Source organism: Strix uralensis, chromosome 10 (assembly GCF_047716275.1).
Source record: "Strix uralensis isolate ZFMK-TIS-50842 chromosome 10, bStrUra1, whole genome shotgun sequence".
NCBI lineage: Eukaryota > Metazoa > Chordata > Aves > Strigiformes > Strigidae > Strix > Strix uralensis.
The window spans coordinates 22,741,493-22,760,859 of record NC_133981.1 but is presented as its reverse complement, the minus strand read 5'-3'; the positions used below and the strand labels follow the sequence as shown (position 1 = coordinate 22,760,859).

Below are 19,367 nucleotides of genomic sequence, written 5' to 3'. Positions count from 1 at the left end.
CTCCTTTAAGTTTAAAGCTTTATGAAAGGTCTTCTGTCAAAATCACCTCTTTTTGAGGTGGCTACCCCTCTTTTCTTTCCCTTTTTCCTTTTAAGCTTCTTATGATGTGTTCTTATTCATATTTTATATTACAATATTTTAAGTTCCTTTTGCATATTGCAAAAATCTGTACTACTGTCTACCATATCACATGGATATGCTTAGTCTTAAGCCATGTGAATATTTATCGTACACAGTGCTTTATTTGTTTCTCCTGGGCCAACTCTTGCAGTCAGATACATGGATATGACTCCTGTTAAAGTCATGTAAACTGTGTATGTGGATCAGAGACTCCTTCAGTTTAAATGTGACATTTAAGAGAAAAGCTACTCTATAAAAATTTGAAAATAATGACTCACATTTAAAAATTTTGTCCTTGGCAGATACTGTCTTGTTCTGGATTTGGTTTTCTGTTTCTTTTTGGTAGGTCTGAGCCCATGACAATGGGGAAGAGAAAAATGAGAATAAGCACTTTTCCTAATAGAAAGGTTGAAATCTCCATGTGGTTTGTCTTGTAAAACAGCACTACAAAAGTTTAGTTAAATCTTTCTTTTAGCAATGTCCTCTAAATTTAAGGCATTATTACACTGGAATAAGTGGATAACTTCTAAAACATATGGGAATAATGTACTGAACCACAGTATTCTAGAGAGAGGGAAATTTCTGTTCCAGCTTTCTAGAGCTCCTGGTTGCCATCCCCATTTCAATCTCCTATTACTTGGCAACCACACCTCTTCCTGGAGGGCACCAGCAGCTAAAGACTTTCTGGTTTTTTTCTTATTTGGTGCTTAGGAGAGGGAAGCCCAGCAGTACTTTTTTTTTTTTTTTTTTTTTTTCCTTGCCGTTGCTATGCTTCTGTGAGGTTAATGTGACTTTAGCTGAACTCAAGCCTTGGTTTATATCAGAATAAACCTTCCTCTGTAGAGAAATCCCAATAAGGCTGAGAGAATTTTGCTAGAGGCTCTTTGTAGAGAAGTGCTTATTTAATTAACAATTAATGTAACTTACATGACTAAATGCAAACGTGTATGCTCTTTAAAAACAGTTCTAGGAGAAATGTTTTAATTTGCAATGGCTATCCTTAGAAGCTTTGTTTTGGGATGATAAATTAACTGTTTACCATTTAAAGTGCAGCGCTGTACATTTTCAAAGCCTGACCTAAACTAGGTTAGTTTGTGGTGCACTGGCAGTAACTTTTAGCAGACAGCAGAGTCCTTCAGGATCTTCACTCGTACATGGAGGCTGTGCAGTTGCATACAGGCGATCGCTGTCTGACAGCTGTTCCCTGTCTCCTCCAGGAAAAGCGGTTGCACGCTATTTTTTTTTTTTTTAATTTCTCCCCAAATACCTTTCCCAGCAGTTCACACCCCACCCCTCTCAGCACGTACCGCCCCTTGGGAATTTCTGCCCGTTCCCTTCAGAAACAGGGTTTGCTTTTGAACAGGTAAGACTTACGAGCTCTATTCTGGGAGCGCGGCCGAGGCAGGTGGCGGCCCGGGGAGCGGGGGGGCCTGCCCGCGGGGCCCCGCCGCTAACCCGTGGGTTAACTCGCTGCCGATGCACCCCATTTAATTAATTGTCAAACAACCAAGGGATTTAGCCTAGGCAGGGAGGAGCGGGGGGCGCGGGCTTGCAGGGAGGCGACCGTAAGAGCTGGGTGGCGGCAGCGCTGCGAGCGCCTCCGGGGGACTGAGGGGAGGCGGCTCGGTCGCCCCGGTAGAGTCGCTCCAGCTCCCCCGGAGCAGTGGCAGAGCTCGTCCCCCGCCCCCAGGCCTGTACCCGGGACGAGGAGGAGAAGAGAGGCGACGGGAACACCCCGGCGGCCGAGCGGGGGCAGCCCGCAGCGCCTCAGCCGCGGCCGCCGCTCCCAAATGGCGGCCCGACGAGGGGGCGGGGGCGCGGGGAGGAGCGGGCTCTATCGATAGCTCGGCGCTCCGCCGTCAGGCCGAGAGGCGGGGAGGAGGAGCACGGGAAAAGAAGGAGAGACAGGCGAAAGGGAAGGAGGCGAGTGCCGAGAGGTCGATGGGCGGAGGATAAATGTCTCGCTGAGTGTGAGGCCGCCATTTTAGATGAGGAACGAAACGAACGGCGCCGAGTGGGACAAGAGCCTGGAGGGAGCCGCCGGGGGGGAGTGACATAGGTAGGAGCAGCGTGGGGCTGGTGAGCGGTAGAGGACACGGCAGGGAACGAGGGATCGAAGGGCTCTCCCTTCCTCGGTGTCGGCGCCTGGAGCGGCGCCGGCTGCTGCCAGCGGCGGCTCAGCCCCGGGCGCGCTGACCCGGCCGCCGCCTCGGCCGTGAGGGAAGCTGGCGCGAGGGAGGGCGGCCGCTCGCCCCCTGACAGGGACTGGGGGAGGAAGGAGGGGGGAATCGGCCGTCTCCGTACCTGCGGCTCATCGCGGAGCCCTTTGCGGTCGGATCGTCTAGTGCGCGCCGCCTCCCCTCCGCCGCCGGGGCCAGCGTCCCTGCCGCGGGGCCGCCCTGTCCGCCGCGGGGCCCGGGCGGGGGGCTCCCGCCTCGAGAGGAGAGGTTGCGCGGCGGCCCGGACCCGGGCGCGGGGACGGTGCCAGAAGAGCCCGGGGTGGGAAGGGGGAGCCGGGGTCTGAGGCCCGTGGCGGGTCAGGTGGGAGGGGAGGTGTGTCGTGGCCGCCGCCTGTCAGTGCCAGCGCGGAGCCCCGGGGGAGGGGGGGGCTGCGCGGCCGAGGCGGGTGTGCCCCGGGGCTGGGGCCCCGGACCGCCCGGCCTGGCCTGGTGCTGTGGCGGGCGGGATGAGCAGCGGGCATCCCGCAGCACCTGGAGCGGTGCCCTGGTCGCGGGGGGGTTGCCCAGCGCTGGCTCCGCTTGCCCGGCCTCTTCGGGTCTCCGCTTCGCTGCGGGCAGCTTTGTCCCTGCTGTGCTTCCAGCGGGGACTCACGAACCTCTGTTACTTTGATCTGCTGTCTCCTGAACCGAGAACGGAAAATGCGTTTAACTTGTCTTAGTGTAACTGAATGCATTCTGCTTAGGCATTCTTCAGTTTGAACTGCTTACTTGATTTTTATTTTTTTTTTTAATGCAGTTTAAGAAAAGACATTTGAAAACTGGAGTAAGATTCTTTAGTTTCCTATTTTGTTCTGAACTGTTACAACTTTGCCATGTAGAAATGGTGTTACTCTGGAGCCAGGGCTCAAGGATTGTGCTGTTTCTGGACTCTTTTTATCTACAATCTAAATGTACACACAAATAACCTGCCTGTGCTAACAGCAGCACGTCTCTTGTCCATTGTTCGTCTTGCCTACGTCAGGCTAAATAACTTGTGTAGAATTTTTTTTCCTTCTTAGCCTTTAAGTGACATCCATAAATACAGGACCTTACCTGGAACAATGAGATCTCAAAACCAGTTGTAGTAGAATTGCTTCAGCACAGTGTGCGTTCCAGATGCAATTGTAGGTTGTAGGTATGTGAAACAAGAAGGGTCTGTAATGGAGTAAAACTGAGATTCTTCCAGAACCAAAGCCAACATAAAATATCTGAAAATAGTTTTGTACAAAAGACTTTTAAAATGTCTTTTATTTTAATGCCTCTGAAATAGCTCCAAATAATGCGTAAAGAATCACTGCACTGTGTAAAACTAGGATACAGTTTGAATGGACATGCTTATCCTTTAGGACATGTCTACAGTGTTGGTGCAGAAGAAAATATTGAATTGGTGAATGTGAGACTTAATTTTAGGCAGTTCAGTTAAATCTGTTCTGTGGACACCCATTCAGAATGGAAGTGGCTTTAATTTTGTTTGTCTTAATGAAAGTTTTCTGTAGATAAACCCTAAGGCTACAATTAATCATAAAAAAAGGTATGGATCTGCATATATGCTCATTAAATGGATGACTGATTAATATGGCAAGCAATTTAATCTTAGATTGTTAAATCAGAAGTGAACTAGCTTACTTGGGTTGGAGCAGTGATGCTTTCAGAAATCTGGAAGGTGTTTTTCATATGGTTTGTTGCCATACTTAATATCTACAGTACTGGACAACTTATTGTGCAACACAGCTGACTTAACCTGCTTCGAAAGAAAATCTGGAAGTAGCAGAGAAAATATCTATAATTTTTGCAAAGATGTAAAACTATTTTTTTCAGTTGAATGCCTTTGGTGTTTACCTATAATTTTCCATTTTCTATTCTTTAACAACAACAAAGTCTATTCAAATTACATATGAAGTTACTGCTGTCTCAGGGCCTGAACTTACTACAACTTATTAAAATAACTCATATTTTATAAACCACAAACATGACCCACGGAAATCATTGGTCAGCACTTCTTGGTATGCTAAATCAGCACTAGTTTCTTCTGGGACATATACTCCCCTCCTCCCCCCAGTTTATTTATTTGGCTCCTTCACTGTTGGGAAACTAGGAGCTGAGGAAAAAACAAGTTTTCCTTGTTTTCTGTCTTTTGAAAACAAATTAAATTGAGTTGGTGAGAGCTGTTGGTTCTAAAACTTCTGCAGGAGATGGGAACCAAAAGCTGTTAGCTTGAATTACTATGTATAAATAAGTCTTCAGTTGGTTTCAAAAGCAGGAGTTGTGCTGATAAAGTCACTTTTGTGTTATAGATACAGAATGTTTAAATTATTTTTATATTCCTAAAAACGTTACGAGAGCAAGTGAACCAACAAAGTCTAGTTCAGTACAGTTTTGTATTTGGGTCTCTGATCATCTCTGCTGCAAACATACTGTCTTTCTCTTCCATGACACCTTCAGTCATTCCCTTTGCCACATCTTTGTGTGGCACCCCTTGCTTCCCCATCTTTGCTATTGCCTTACTTAAACACCCTCTAGATTTTTTCTCCCTCTATTCTCAGGTTGCTTGTCTACCTCCTTGGCCTGCCAGCTAGACAAGAGGGAGGGTTTTTCTTGGTTTGGTTTTGTCGTGTAGTGATGTGCTGCTGCAGCTGGCACACCAAAGGTTTGGGCTGTGGTGCCCTGGCTGATGAAGAGGTTGGGAGAATGAAGGATTCTCCCATACTTTGGCTTCCTATTTCCATAGCCTGTGGGAATTTGCTATTCTTGATGCCTCTACCTACCTGTTTAGTTGAAATAAGCTAGTGTCTCCAAGAGTTGCTGGAGGAGAGGCAAAGGACAGCTGGGTGGAATGGTCACGTAAGACCAGTCGCCTAGGAAACAAGAGTAAAGTTTTTTGTGCGGTTGAATTTCCAAAACTTCCATGCAAATTCAGCTTGAAACAGATGAATAATTGAAAAGGATGATTGTTTTCTAAGAAATTAAGTTCCTGGACCGTCTTCTAACTTAAAAATGCAGAAATCGGAAGACTAACCGTATGAAGAGAAATAGAAGTCAGTGTTTTCTTTCTCGTAAAAACATCACATTGCATAAGTCAAAATTATCTGTTTGGGGAAGTAACAAAAATAGTCGAAGATTAAAACTTATGATTTAACTAAAAGTTCAAGCGTGGTAATTTAAGCATGGTTTCAGTAAATTTCATAAATTTAATCTGTAAATGAGCAGACGTGTTCACATCTGCATTGTACCGATTTTGATAGATTTTGTGTAATTGCTTGTGCAAAACTTTTCCATTGTGCGTTGAATAAGGTTGTGGAAACGTTTTGTCAGTTCTAGAAATTAATTGAAAGAAGAGTTGTTATAACACTAGGAAATCAGGTAAAAATGCTAGCTTTCTGACAAGTTAACAAGGTATGTTAGCAATGAGCATGCATTAGCTCATGCATTTGGAGACGGCGTGAAGGAATTACCTATCTGGATTACCCATACAAAATAAATTGTATTTAGCGATGTTCCTAGTTTTTCTGACAAAGTTCTGTGAATAATTCTCAGTGCTCTGTTGGCTCTTGCTGCGCACGCTATTTTTTTGTAAACAACAATTTTGCTTTGAAAAGCAGCTGGCGCACGTTTATTCCTTTAGTGACTTGAATATTGTGTTTGTATTATAAATGTCGTCTGTTTTGCACAGAGTTGATTTTATTGCAGCAGTGTGTACTGACCTTTTACAGTTTAATAGAATATGGTCATCTTGTGTACTGAAATGCTGCAGTGCATACAGTAGACGATAAACAAAGCGTTGTTCTTGAGTCATTTGTAAATGAGTAAAGCATTTTCTTGGTAGACTTCAGAGCTAAGAATTATAACTGATAATTACTAAAGTTTACGTGAGTATCCTTTTTTCAGGGTTTTAAGTGACATAGTATGATTGAATGATAAATTTTCCAGAGATTTTTGCTTGCTTATGGGGAATGACAAGCTTTTTAGGGTGAAGATTTTAACACAGAAAAATGCTGGATTCGCGTGGAACAATACAGTGGCAGATGCAGGTCGCTGGATTTGTTTGCAGTTGCAGGTGTGTCTGTGTTCTGCCATTTCTCCTATGCATGTTCCAAACGTACCCTGCATGCTTGCATAAACAAGCAGAGCAGTAGCACAGTTAAATCAAAGCTGATTGGTTTTAACTTCAGGCAAAAGAGTTTTAGAATTGCCTTGCAAATAATCTGTGCATGTGGTGAATGTGTAAGTGACTCTGCCTTGTTTTCTTTTCACTATCTGAAAATCTGCAAATGGGACCTGTATCTCCAGCTCTTCTGATATAAGCCCCTTTTTATGTTGTTGTTTTTGTTGTTCTCAGTTTCATTGCTCTTTCACTTGCTGTGTTGTGGCTCTCTGCAGATGTTGAGTTGATTACGGTAGTGCTGCCTGTTTTCTCTCACTGCTGTGTTAACGTTGCTTCATTTCAGATTTCAGTTTATGTTGCATACTTGCTATTGGTTTGACCCTAAAATATTTCATTTCTGACAAACAGCTGACAAAAGGGTGTTAATTAATGTTGCATTCCAATTGAAATACGCAGTATCGGTTAAGAGCAGTTGAGACATCTTGTATATTTTTAGTTCACAAGCCAGAGGGAGGTTGCCTCACTGACTTGCAGCTGGGTGTGGCATGGGGTTAACCATATTAATTAAAGCTGGCTCAGAGGTTTAGACTTTAAAAAATGGCTCAGAGCCCCCATTATAGTCTTCTGTTACATAAATTTTTTTCACTATAGAACAAGCTAGAGTTTTGAAAATGAGTGTTTCAGGAACACCTACCTGGAGAGACTAGGAGGAGGGAGATGCAAGGTGGCACACAACTAGAAGAAAAATGTCTTTAATGCATTTGCACCTTTGTAGGGCTAACATTTAGGTATATGTTGAGAAACCTTAATATATAACTAACCTTTTTTCTTTTTCTGTAATGTCTTTTATTTTGCTAGTCATTTGCTTCCAGTATATGGCTCCGTCAACTCTATCAGTGATTTGTGCTAGGTTTTGCATATTCCACTTTCTTGTTCTATTCTCATTCATTTAACAGCTTTTGCTCAAGGTCTGGTCATGCTCTCAATATTTTCTAGAGTGGTCTGTTCAGTCTTTTAGCATACCACAAAAAGCACTGTTCTCTCCTTAGTCTCTTCCTACCTGTGAAAGAGAGGAACTGTGTCTCCCCCACTGTGACTGCTTGTTGGACAAGCAAGTAAATTATCATTCTTTATTCTATAATTTTCCCTGTGTAGAAGAAACTATGTGTGAGATTTTTACATAAGAGTTTTCTTGGTGAAAGTGAAGTAAGCATAGTGAAACAGGTGAAGTTACGTGTGCTCCCTTTTGTTTGCATGGAATTGTAACAGAAATGTAGGAATACAGAGGGATAGTCCTGCAAAGTAATATAGTAAATGTAGGGAGGACCATTAGAATGGAAGCTTCAATGGTGACAGTGTTGCTGGGAAAAAAAAATACTGTAACGATTTTTTAAAAAATTCCTGATTTATTGCTACCAAAAAAATTCTAGTTATGTTATTCCAAAATTATCATAGAAAGTACAGTATTTTTATAAATTTCTTCTAAAAGAAAAAGCAAGGTGCGTTTTAATTGAGATGAGTGGTTCCTCTTTAGCTTCCATTTGGAAAGGTGTATTTTGATATACAGTAACAACTTGGGGGGTTTTTAACTTTGTTTTAGAAACTTTGTTATAAGTTTCACTGAAAGTTGATCCTGTTTATGACATAGAATGTGACTCCAGCTTCAGATTCTATAAAACCTTTTTTTAGAATTGTAGAAGTTCAGAATTTACCTGGTAATTGTTAATTCTAAGGTTAGTGTCAGATTAATATTTTCCTTATTTTGATAATTTCTCATAGAATTTGAATTGCTTCAGGTCTAATCTATTTCATGAGCCCACTAAAATAATTTTTATCAGTTCTTGTAATTTGATGGGTTTTTTTGTAAAACAGGTATTGTAAAACTCATGCATTAAGTATGGCAAATGTGTCTAAACTCTACTTTTGAATTAGCATGAGACCTATGTATATGTCCTCGTATAGACACACAGTGCTGGGGCCACTGTGTGCAAGTAAGAAACATATTTTTGGTTATGCCAGCACTTTCAAACTTAAGGAGAGTTAAATATATTGATGATCATTCAGTTTTTCTTAGATCGAGGGAAAAAAATGTAATAGTAACTGTGTAAGCTACGAGATTTCGTGGGTTTTTTTATAGCTTTCTTTTCCCTCCCTGTCTCCCCCTCCAAAAACTTTGGAAAGCCATGTCCAATCAATACTAATCTATAGGCATGAGCAGGCAGAAACCTGTTTGTGGTGTTGAAGATGGGAGGATACTGGTTTCCCTTGTACCTAATTAGAAAGCTAAGCAATTTCAGTCATCTGTAAGTCAAGCTGCTGGCGAAGGAGCGTGAATTTCTTCGAGCAAAACAACATTTCTGTCTCAGTTTGATCACTGGTCTAACAGCTTTAAATGTTCGTATTGTGACGGTTGTTATCTTTATGTGGAAACACTGAAAAAAGCTCATCTAGAGTTCAGGTGCTAGGGAGTGGTTGTTCCAGGGTGGCTGGAGTTGAGGGGTGTGTTTGCAAAAATGGGCCAAAACGGGTTCATTGGAGGATGGCACATGTGCGGCTGTGAGAGAATGTAGTAAGTTAAGTAGCTTCCAGAGTGTGTTGCAGCCAAAAGAAACAAAATGTGCAAGCCTCTAATTTTATGCTGACATTTAACAAAAAATAAACCATATTCTGAATTACATCATTCATCTGCGTTAAGTGCTTTAGAAGCAAGTATAAAGCTTACACAGGCAATAATAGCATGCTGAAACAAAGTGTTCATGTCAGAGTGATACAGTGGATTGATTTCAGCTGAAAGTGAGTTCCAGAGCTTACTCTTAGATTTCTCAAACCTTTTAAGTTGACTGTGTAACTTGTTCACTGGCAATCAAGAGGTTATAAAAAGAGAGCCAGCTGATGTTGCAATCTAAGCACTGGCCATATAGTGGAAAGACTCTCCTTTGGCATGTTCACTAGTGCTATTTTTACCTATTCCAGTAAGATCTGCCCTTGTAATGTTAAATTACAAGACAGTACCTGGAATTATTTTGTTTTACAAAAGTGCTGCATGCTCTGAAGAAAATTTTCAAAATTGTCAGGCAGATCAAGACTAAAATTCTCTTACATTTGAAAATACTTTTTCTTTTGTCACCACAAATAACACTGCTGCTGTAAGAGATTCTTTCACTTTTGTTTGCATATTTTATGTCTGGCAGAGAGTTTTTTTAAAAATTTTGGTTTCCTTGGTATATTGAGTGTTTTGTCTTTCTCAGTTTCTCATGTGGAGACTTTAAATAGGCCACGTGATTTTTAAAGGCAGGGAATTAACAGTGTAGCTCAGGAATAAGTGTAGTAGGAGGTTTTTGTTGTAACTTGTAAAAGCCTAGCTGGTTTAGATTAAATTTAAAGTTGATGGTTCCTTCACACAATAGAAAACTAATATTTTTTTGTTGGGAATAGATTTTCAGCACTGCCAGTGACAAAGTGTTGTATCTACCAAACTGATTGTAGTGAAAACTGGAGGAAACAGCAAGAATGCCGTAACAGTATAACACTGGGGTTCAGTTGTAGAAGTATCACATAGAGATTATCACATATGCAGATGTATGACCGTCTGAGTTGCAGCACTAAAATCTCTAATGTTTGTGATTACCTAATCTTAAATACAGTATGGAACAGGTGTATTTTCTAAAACTGTCAGCATCTAGTTCAAAAGTGACATGACAACACTAAAACACAAACCTATCATTTTTAAAACTCTGTTTGTTTCAAACTCTTGTTCTGGCTATTTGTGCAATTAGGTGTATATTTGTAGCAGAATTTTTAGTTTTTCAAAAGCAGTGGTTTGGCACTGAATTATGATCAGTGATCAACTTGTGTGAGAGTTCAGCGTTCCCCTTACGAAACACCTGCTTCCCTTGCTCCTTCTCTTGCACTGTGGAGTAAGTCAGGTGGAAATCCTGCAAGTAGGCAAACTTCCTCCAGTACAGAGTAGTTTTCTTCTCCCTTGGCTTTGCCATTGTCTTAGGTGAACAATTCTACTTGGGTTTAATTGAATCTCACATCTGCAATAACAGCTGGTATTTTTGTCAACTCTTTTGCTTCTTAAACCCTCCTTGTTGCCAGTTCTGTTACTAACTGCTCTTACTGATTTTTGTTTTTCATGTATCTCTCACCTGTCAAGAAGAATATGTGATTTTTTTACTCCCTTACAGCTATTACTTTGGTTGCAGGTCAAAATACTGTACCTGCTTCTTCAACCCATCAAACTTGTTTTATGCTATGCTTCCACTTCTTGATTTGTATGTGAGATTCCTTTTTCTTCTGGCTGATTTTACAATGAAAATGCTTTTGATTTTCAGTCTGTAAAATGTCTAGACCTCCCCATCAGTTTTTTCTCTCCAGTTTTTCATCTAACATCGTCCATCATACTGACTGGATTAATTTTCTCAAAGTTTGTCCCAGACTCTTTACAGCTCAGTTTCTAGCTCTTGCTTTCCTCAGGAACTGGTCTTTACAAATCTCTTGACCTCTTAGCTAAATGTGAGGATCATAACTGTATCCTTGTTTTTATCAGTTTTCCAATTGTCAACATAGCTACTTTAAAAAAAAAAAAACCAAAAACAACAACTGAGCACTTCCCCCTCACCCCCACATGACGATATTGGTTCTTATGAGGATGTCTTTCTTTGGTCCTCTGCTTATTCTTATGGTTCTTACAGTGTTTTTGATCTTCCCTGTCTTTCTTTGCTTCTTGCCCCCACATACTTTCTGGTCACATCACTTTCCACACCTTATTCCTCAGTAATGTTATCTGTTAAAAAATAAACAAATAAACAACACCTCCTCCCCCTTGATTCATTGTGGGTTATTTTTAAAATATGTCATTATTGCTGACTGGTTGTCTTCTGTTAGAACTAAAGATCTCAGCTTTTTCTCAAGTGTGAAAAAGACAGAAATACTTCTCCCTTCTCCCCAGTCTCCCTGTTTGTCTTTTTCCACAATGGAAACCATATTCACAGTATTTTGTATGTCACATTCCTAAATGTTTGCTGTAGAGAGCTATGCAAGTTAGTAAGCAGGGTAAACGTACAGTTCAGACTGTAAGTAGGTTTTGATTTTAAAATTACTAAGTGACTCAAGGTGGAGATCCCAAAGCATTCTTCTGGTTTCTTGTTAGTCTTGGGGAGTTTGCTGTCTTGGGTAAAATCATTGAAGCCTTTCCCTCACCTGCTTATCCAGGAGAGAAGATACTTCTAACCAAAAGTGAGCTAGCAATATAAGATCTCTTCTTGAATTTTTTAATGTACGCTTTCTTGTATTCCATATAAAAAAAAAGAACCTGGGACTGTTCAGCCTGGAGAAGAGAAAGCTTTGCAGGGGATCCCGTCAATGTATAAAGACACTGATGGGAGGGAATGAAGAGGACACCGGACTCTTCTCACTGGTGCTGTCACTGAGCACTAGGGACAGTGAGCACAAATCAAAACACATGAATCTCCATCTGAACATGAGAAAACACTTCTTTTTATTGTGAGGGTGGTTGGACACTGGGATGGATTGCACAGAGAGACTGTGGAGTGTGTATTTGTGGAGCTTCTCCAAACCCAACTGATGTGGTCCTGGGCAGCCTGCTGTAGCTGACCCCGCTTGAGCAGGGAGGTGGAACTAAATGATCTCAAGAGGTCCCTTCCAGCCTCAATGACTCTGTGACTGTGTTGCATCTTTGCGTTCTCTAATCATCTCTGCGTAGGATTGTTTTAGGAATTGTGAATTAGGATGGGAACTTTGGATAAGAAAGCATTTTACCATTTACTATCTACTGAATATTTTTCTACGTTTGACTTACACTTCTTTCTTTAACTAATCTGAGCTTCCAGTCTTTTAATCAAGACTTCTTCAGCTTCCCTAGAAATTCTTCCTCTTACAGTTAATGCTTATATGCAAGATACAGAGAGCCTTCAGACGCTTAGCTGCTTACTACTTTGTTTGCTTGTTTTGGATCCAAGATTTGTCATAACATTTGTGAGTCAGCAAGGTGTTTCTGTGTAAAGTGAGGAACTTGTACTTAATTTTTACTTCAGTGAGTTTTTAGCTTATGATGTTCTTGAATAAGAATGAGATTACATTGAGCTGGGGTAGCATTGGTTGTCATGCAGTCTGGCCTTACACAGTGCGTCTCATTGCACTGAAACGTTGCATAAAATAATGAGAAGCTAGGAGGCCCTGAAAATTCTTAACAGTAGAAGGATGATAAGTTAACTCTACTATTGATGTATTTCACTAAACATTTTTTTTGTTATTAATTTGGTATGTTGTGCATCTATGTAAGTTTGTCTATTAAAATAGTAAATATCTTCTTTTTTTGTGTTGCCTTCCACAGATGATGTACTTCATCCTTTTGTGATAGGACTTCATTTGCTTAAAGGAAAACTAAAGGTATAAATTAACTATCTGTGGTTATATTTCCCTTCCTCCTTACCCTGCCCCATTCTTTCTTCTGACGTCCCTGGTTCTTTCCTGTGGAGAGGGAAACTTATCACAACCGAGCTTTGTGCTTGTATTCCTTCACTGCTATTAAAATTTGCTTTTTTGTTTTTTGAAAAATTCCGCAAAATTGATATGATATCTACAGTTGCTCCAGTGTTTGCTTTATCAGAAGTGTATGTTTAACTTAAGCTCTTACTTTAGTCAGTCTCCATGGATATTTACTTTGCAGGGAGAAAGCCCTTCCTCAGTGCAGATCTTTAGATCTTGATACTTGCCTGTCTTTTCCAAATAGCATTTGCCTTTCCACACAACTAAATGTCTGTTGTGAATAATCCAGACCTAATGTAAATCATGTCTGTGACATTATCTACGTTATCTTACAACCAACTGGTGGTTGTTGCTCTTTTTTTTTCCTCTGAGATTGTACCTCTGAAACAAAGTCTTATGGCACTTTGTTAAATAAATAAAACCCCACCCAAAGATCTGTAATTTCATGGATGTATTTAGTGAGATAATGAGTTAAAATTGAGCGTAATTTCTTTTTGGAGGCAGTCAGGACAGTAAATATTTGACATGGTTAAGTAATTTTGCTTGTATACAATCTGCAATTTCTAATTGCGTTCACTTTTTATTTGCCATTTTATGCAGGCTTCTTTGCGAATACCAGTGCATAGGAAACAATAAAATGAAGTTGACAGAGCTGTCCCAGGCAGTTTGTAACTAAAATACTCAAGTAGTATCACGTTAGGTTTAGTTCACATCGCAGAAACATACGTTCAACTATTCCCAGGTGCACTTTATAATAAAATACAAAGGCGAATCATTTGTTCTATCTTCTCTCAAAAATATCTCAAGACTCCTTCCAAACATTTCTTGGTGCTGTTGCCCCTATTCCCTGCCTTCCCTCCCTCCTCTCTGATCTGTACATTATTTCTATGCCCAGGCTCCTACAATTGCAGTATCCACCTCCCGGTGGCATTGCTGGTTCTGGCACAGAGCCTACATTTAATAAATAAGATGTATTAGTTTAGAGCTGCCCTGAGTGACTGCAGAGAACACCTAACTCTTGAATTAGCTGGATCACTGCATTCTGTTCTGTCTAACTGTACAGATAATCTAGCATCGTCTGGTATTTTGCAACAATATTTGAACAGTAACTGTGGTATGTCTGAACTGTACAGCTAGCCTGCGTTACTAGCAGCTCCCAGCAGTTACTTGAATAACCTAATCTCAGACTATGTTCCTTTTCAGCAAAACTGAGGTTAGTTTAAATGTTCTCAGTGGTGGAGTCCTCAGTGCTACTTCATTTACTACATGCAACTGAGGGAGGACAGAGCCAGTAATTCTTTGCTGAGATTCTCAGTCACTTTTGTTTAATCCTTGAGAAGTTGTGTGGGAAGGGCATTTGGTGGATTGCTGACATTTGAGTAACTTTTTCATCCTTGCTGTAAAGTGGATGAGTTCCAGGCAACTGTAAACACAGTTTGGGGCTTTCATCCGTACTTGAAACAATTCAAGCATGAGCAAGTTCAGAATGCAAATAGGCACGTGTCTGGGAATGTATGTACAGTTGATTGAAAGACTGGGGGGGAAAAAAATGCTTGTCCAAAGTGTCTTGTCTGTGTAACGTCAATACACATGTAAACTCTTAGCCCCACTTCTGCCATGCAAGGTCTGCTTTAAAGATCTGTCTGTCTTTGGAGGATTCTGCTGAGAAGAGTGTAACATGATGGTGAAGAAACAAGAAAGCAAAGCGTGACAAGAAAGTCATATAATGTGATTCTGGTACAATCAGGTATAAGAGAGCAGTGTTCAGTGTGTTTCCTATTTCTAGTAAAGCATTTAAATTTACCAAATTAAAAAATGAGAATGTCTTAAACATCACCAGCTTTAATAGTCTTCATGTTGTTAAGAGAACACATTTAAAACATTGGGTGGCAACTCCTCCATATTTATCAATTTTGATTATAAGATAAAAATTATAAATTATTATACTAAAAAGAAGTGGAAATTTTACTCCATCACATAGAGTTCTGGTGCTTTATTAGCAAAACTTGTGCAAAATTTGTGTACTTTCCTTGCTTGCCTTTTTCTTTCATAGCTGTTTTAATAGCAATTTTATAAACGTTTTTTGTGAATCTATATAAACTCTTGCTGCATTTTGCTTTTTACCTGGGATTGGTTTTTGCTTTGGGAAAGGGAAGGATTTTGCATTCTATATCTCTTTGTGCTCTTTTAGATACAAGCAGAGTGTTCAGTGCTCTGGCTTCTCTAATGAAGGAATTCAGGTTTTGTAGGGAAACTATCGAGCTCCACATTTGCACTTGATAGAAATTTCACGTGGAAAGAAATAGGTGACTGACATGGGAATGATCTGTGTGGAAAGGACGTGCCAAACAGATCTTCCTAAAAAATTGGTTAGGAAAAGTAGCCTAGAGCTGTTCAAATCAAGAGATCAGGCACAGAGTGTCCAAAGGTGCAGATAGTTTTGGTGATAAATATATATAACCGATATAAATAACCAGAGCCCAAAGTACAGCCTACTACATCCAAGTAGTATGACTTGGTTTATGCTTACTCACCAAAGTTTCGGTCTGAAAGTTACTCTTAAATAAAAAAAGGTGTTAATCTTGCACAGGATTAATCAGTCAGACAGTTGTATTGCTTGAGCCCTCCTTACTGTAGAGCCCAATTGTTGGAAAACCAATGTTATTTTTTTCCTTAAATACTTCAAAATTACATTAGCAGCATAATGGCTGAAGTAGTGACTAAGAAATGAATGGTTCCGAGAAATAGAGAAAAAGATGAGAAAAGATACTTCCAAGATCAGAACAACTGAGGCAGAAGTTATATGTGTAATCTTTCAGTATTGGTTCGTTGGGGGTTTGTTTGGTTTTGGTGGTTTTTTTTTCCCCTGAACAATAACATTTCCTCATGTTAATTTAAAAAAAAATTTTTGTTAGTTCTCTTAGGGAAGAGCTTGCTTTTTTGTGTCGATAGATAAACACCAACCTTGTAGACGTACGAGAGATCTGCTTGGGTTGCTGGACTGATCCTAACTCATGCCCTGCATTTATGTTTACATGGATCACAGCTTTATTTATTAATATAGGAATGGGTCCATATTTATCTTCTACTGATATGAAAAGCTATTTTTAAAAAATACTGCTATACTTGTTTGGTGTGGGTTTCCTCGCCTCCACCCCCCCCGCCACCCCCTGGCAAGTGGTCACCCGTGCAATATCAAAGAAATTGAGAATTACTGATTGGGAGGGGAACTGAGAAAAGACCTCAGTTAAATGTATTACTGATCTTTTTGTGTCAGAGATGAAAACTTTTCTTATAAGCAACTTCTAAAGCTTATATTTTCTAACAAAAATCTTAATTTTGAAATGGATTCTCGGTTTTGTTCTGTGGTGATTTGCCTTTTATATGTAGTTCATTAAATGTAACTGGGACTGTTAATTGTTCGTGTGGATAAAAATGGCAGCATGTGTGTGTTGGGAAGGGGAACTGCATTTACATTTTCTTTAAAAGCTTTTGGTTTCAGAAATAAAGGAAAAGGCAAAGCACCTAAGCTCTATACTGAGAGGAGTTTAGCTTTGTATCCTGTGAATTTTCCAGCTTCTTCATTACCAGTTTCAGCATTCCTTAGGGAGACACACTGAAATTTTTAACAGTTCAGACTAAACACTTTTTACTGGTCATAGAAAAAGTTAAAAGGAATCTAAAGTATCTTTCGGATATGAATAAATGATACGAGTGTATGATCTGAGTGGATATAAGTGAATGATCTCTAGGAATTTGTTACTGTGAGATGTGCACATTGCGTAGCTGTTTTGTGCATTTGGTTTTAATGCTCATTCAAATGACTAATTATTAGAAACTGTAATCTATGCAAAAAGTACTAATGAAAAGTGCAGTCTTGGTCACAGTGTGCGGTATACCTGTGGGAGGTGAAGGAATAGTATGAGATTTTTTTCTTCTGCTCAGATAGAATGTTTAATATGAAATGAAGCAGTATCAGTTTCCTAGCAGTACTGGATCTACAAGGGGACTGATATACTTTAATATCTTAAAATATTCTTTGAATGCTGCTGTTGCAGTTTTTCAGTTGTAGACAGTCTGTTTGAAGTCATTTTCATGAAAGTGAAGAGTTGCAGGAAGAAAAATTTTAAAGAAAAATTTTAGAGACGCATGAAAACATTCAGCTGGCAATGGATTATTTGAGCATGGCATAAACATAAATCTCGTATCTGGTAATGATAACATTTCAAAAACATGCTTGTAACTCATTTAAGTGAAGAAAAGCTAGTTTTTCTGGAATAGACAAACTAAGAATTATGTATTTATGGAGACATAATTGTAAAATCGTTCCTCCTTTAGTTTAAATTTCTCTTTAGAACACATCAGACATCTTTTCACTGGAGTGAATTGGTGTATATCTTGAGAGAGTTGGAGAAGATATGAGATTATATATTTAATTTTTTCTGGTCAGTGCAAAGCTGGTCAAGTAGTTGCCATGTTAATTCTCTTGCCTCATATTTATATATGCAGTGAGCTGTTTGAGTTCAGAGTGGATATTTTTGTATATATTCATATAGTTTTTTAAGCTATCTTTCTTTACACTAGAGGGCATGGGAAAGATGTAATTAATTTGTAAATTACTTCTTAAGAAGCAGATTTTATGACTGTCTCTATTCTTTCATGATAATAATTTGGAATGAGAACAGTGACTAGGTTTGAGAAGTGGGCGTGTCCAGTGGCTGCCCATGTGGTTTCAGAATTGAAGTGTTCTTGATTAGAAGGCTCTTGGCCTGAGCGAAGAGGTATTTCTGAGGACCTGGAGCCTCCTGTCACACACATGAGGGTTGCCTCTGAACAGTTGCAAAAGTCAGCAACAGGACAACTGATTACTGCTGTTTCTTCCACAAGCTCCACCTTACCAACTGCATGTCCTTGTACCATGGATGCCAAGAGCAGCTTTAGCAACTTTTCATCACGGATTCCCTGTCTCTCCCTGGAAGACTGCTAATGTCTTTTAAACTTCCCTTTCTTCTCCCCTACCCCTTCACCCTCAGGCCACTTGCAGGTTTGTGTCCACTCCAGGCCAGATCTGAGCTAAGTTCTCATCTTCTCCCTTCAGTGGTGGCTCCTTCTTGAAGCATGTGAGTAGAACCCATAGCCTTCAGTTTAAACAGGGCGGAGAGCTAAGGATTGCATGGTTTAAATTTGCCTGCTGAGGTGAGGAGGTGCTTTCATTTTCTAGAAAAAGAACTCTTAACACTAGTGAGCAAACCCAAGCTGCCAGGGACACAGGCATCAGCTGCAGCCAAAAAGATGGCAAAAATGCACTGATGAGGCATGGTGGCAAGAGAGAGCAGGGCATTGCTGGAATAGAGGATTATGCCAGACGTACACAGTCCTGGGAATATCCAGCACTTACTTGAGGCAACGATCCTTGGAAAGGGAAGGATGCAGATGCATAATCAGAGGTACAACTGTCATTTGTATTTTGTACATTTTGTACAATGTGTATTTGTACAGAAGACTGCTAGCCATTGCTCTCTTATAAAGTTTTTCTGACTGTGTGTACAACTACCTCAAAATGTCTTTTCTAGTAGGCTGTTCTACAGTATGCAGTGGGCCTTTCATATTTGAACAAGAGAACACCATTAGAGCAGGGAAGTACCTTTTTTGGTATGAAACTTAGCTTTTTTCAAGGTGCAAGTTTGAATTTCTTGTCATTTCCTGTTTTCTCGTGAATTTTTCAGGAAATGTTGGCAGCATGTCAATATATTAAATACAAAGGCTGTAACGTTAGGGTGTTGTCAACTTACGTGAGCAGTGACAGCAAAGAGGTTTTGGTGGTTGCTCCGCTATCCCTTATCCCAACTTACGTAGTAGAGAAATCCAGTTGAGCTCCTCTTCTTGTTTTGTCTCATGCATTACCTAGAAGGGTGAAATAAAGTAGGCTTCCCCATAGCGGGTAAGAGGAGGAAAGAGAATAAGCTGTCTGGGTTTCATCTTACCCCTCTTACCTAACAGTTTATCTCCACTCTGATTTTATTGTTACCATCTGATGAGTTACTCATTTAGCTGTATCTAAATCCTACTAGATGTTGATTGGGTATTGAGTTTTAAATCTTACTGACATTTAAATATTTTGAACCTTTGAACAACTGGACCTGCACACCTGATGGCATTGAAGCAGGAATGACAACGATTGGCAGGAGGGAAGGAGGGGATATGCATGTTGTCGTTGGGTATGTTGTCAGTGAGAGAAATGCTCATGAACTGACCAAAAGATCCTTCTGTAGAGAGAATGTAAGAGGCCTAAGAGTTCCTTGCATGCGATGGTAGGTGCTTCATAGAAACCAAACCTTTTTCTTTAAGTTTGTTGTTACATGTTTCCTTTCTAGCTACTAGTCAGATCTGGGTTTTGGTCTGTAGCAATGTTG

The 19,367-nt window shown here is 40.2% G+C and overlaps 1 protein-coding gene across 8 annotated transcripts in view; it reads left to right on the top strand.

The window, feature by feature from the left end:
* The window catches only part of RAF1 (Raf-1 proto-oncogene, serine/threonine kinase), an 80,845-nt gene that overhangs the window by 34,082 nt on the left and 27,396 nt on the right, over positions 1–19,367 (top strand). Inside the window, exons 1-3 of one of the 8 annotated variants that reach the window (XM_074879734.1) lie at positions 2,021–2,179; positions 12,800–12,855; positions 17,988–18,074. The exons of 4 other annotated variants lie outside the window; for them this stretch is intronic. The gene's annotated coding sequence lies outside the window, so the exon portion shown is untranslated. Of the gene's footprint in view, positions 1–2,020; positions 2,180–12,799; positions 12,856–17,987; positions 18,075–19,367 lie in introns of those variants that run through there. 3 more of the 8 variants (XM_074879730.1, XM_074879733.1, XM_074879735.1) reach the window with 3 other exon arrangements.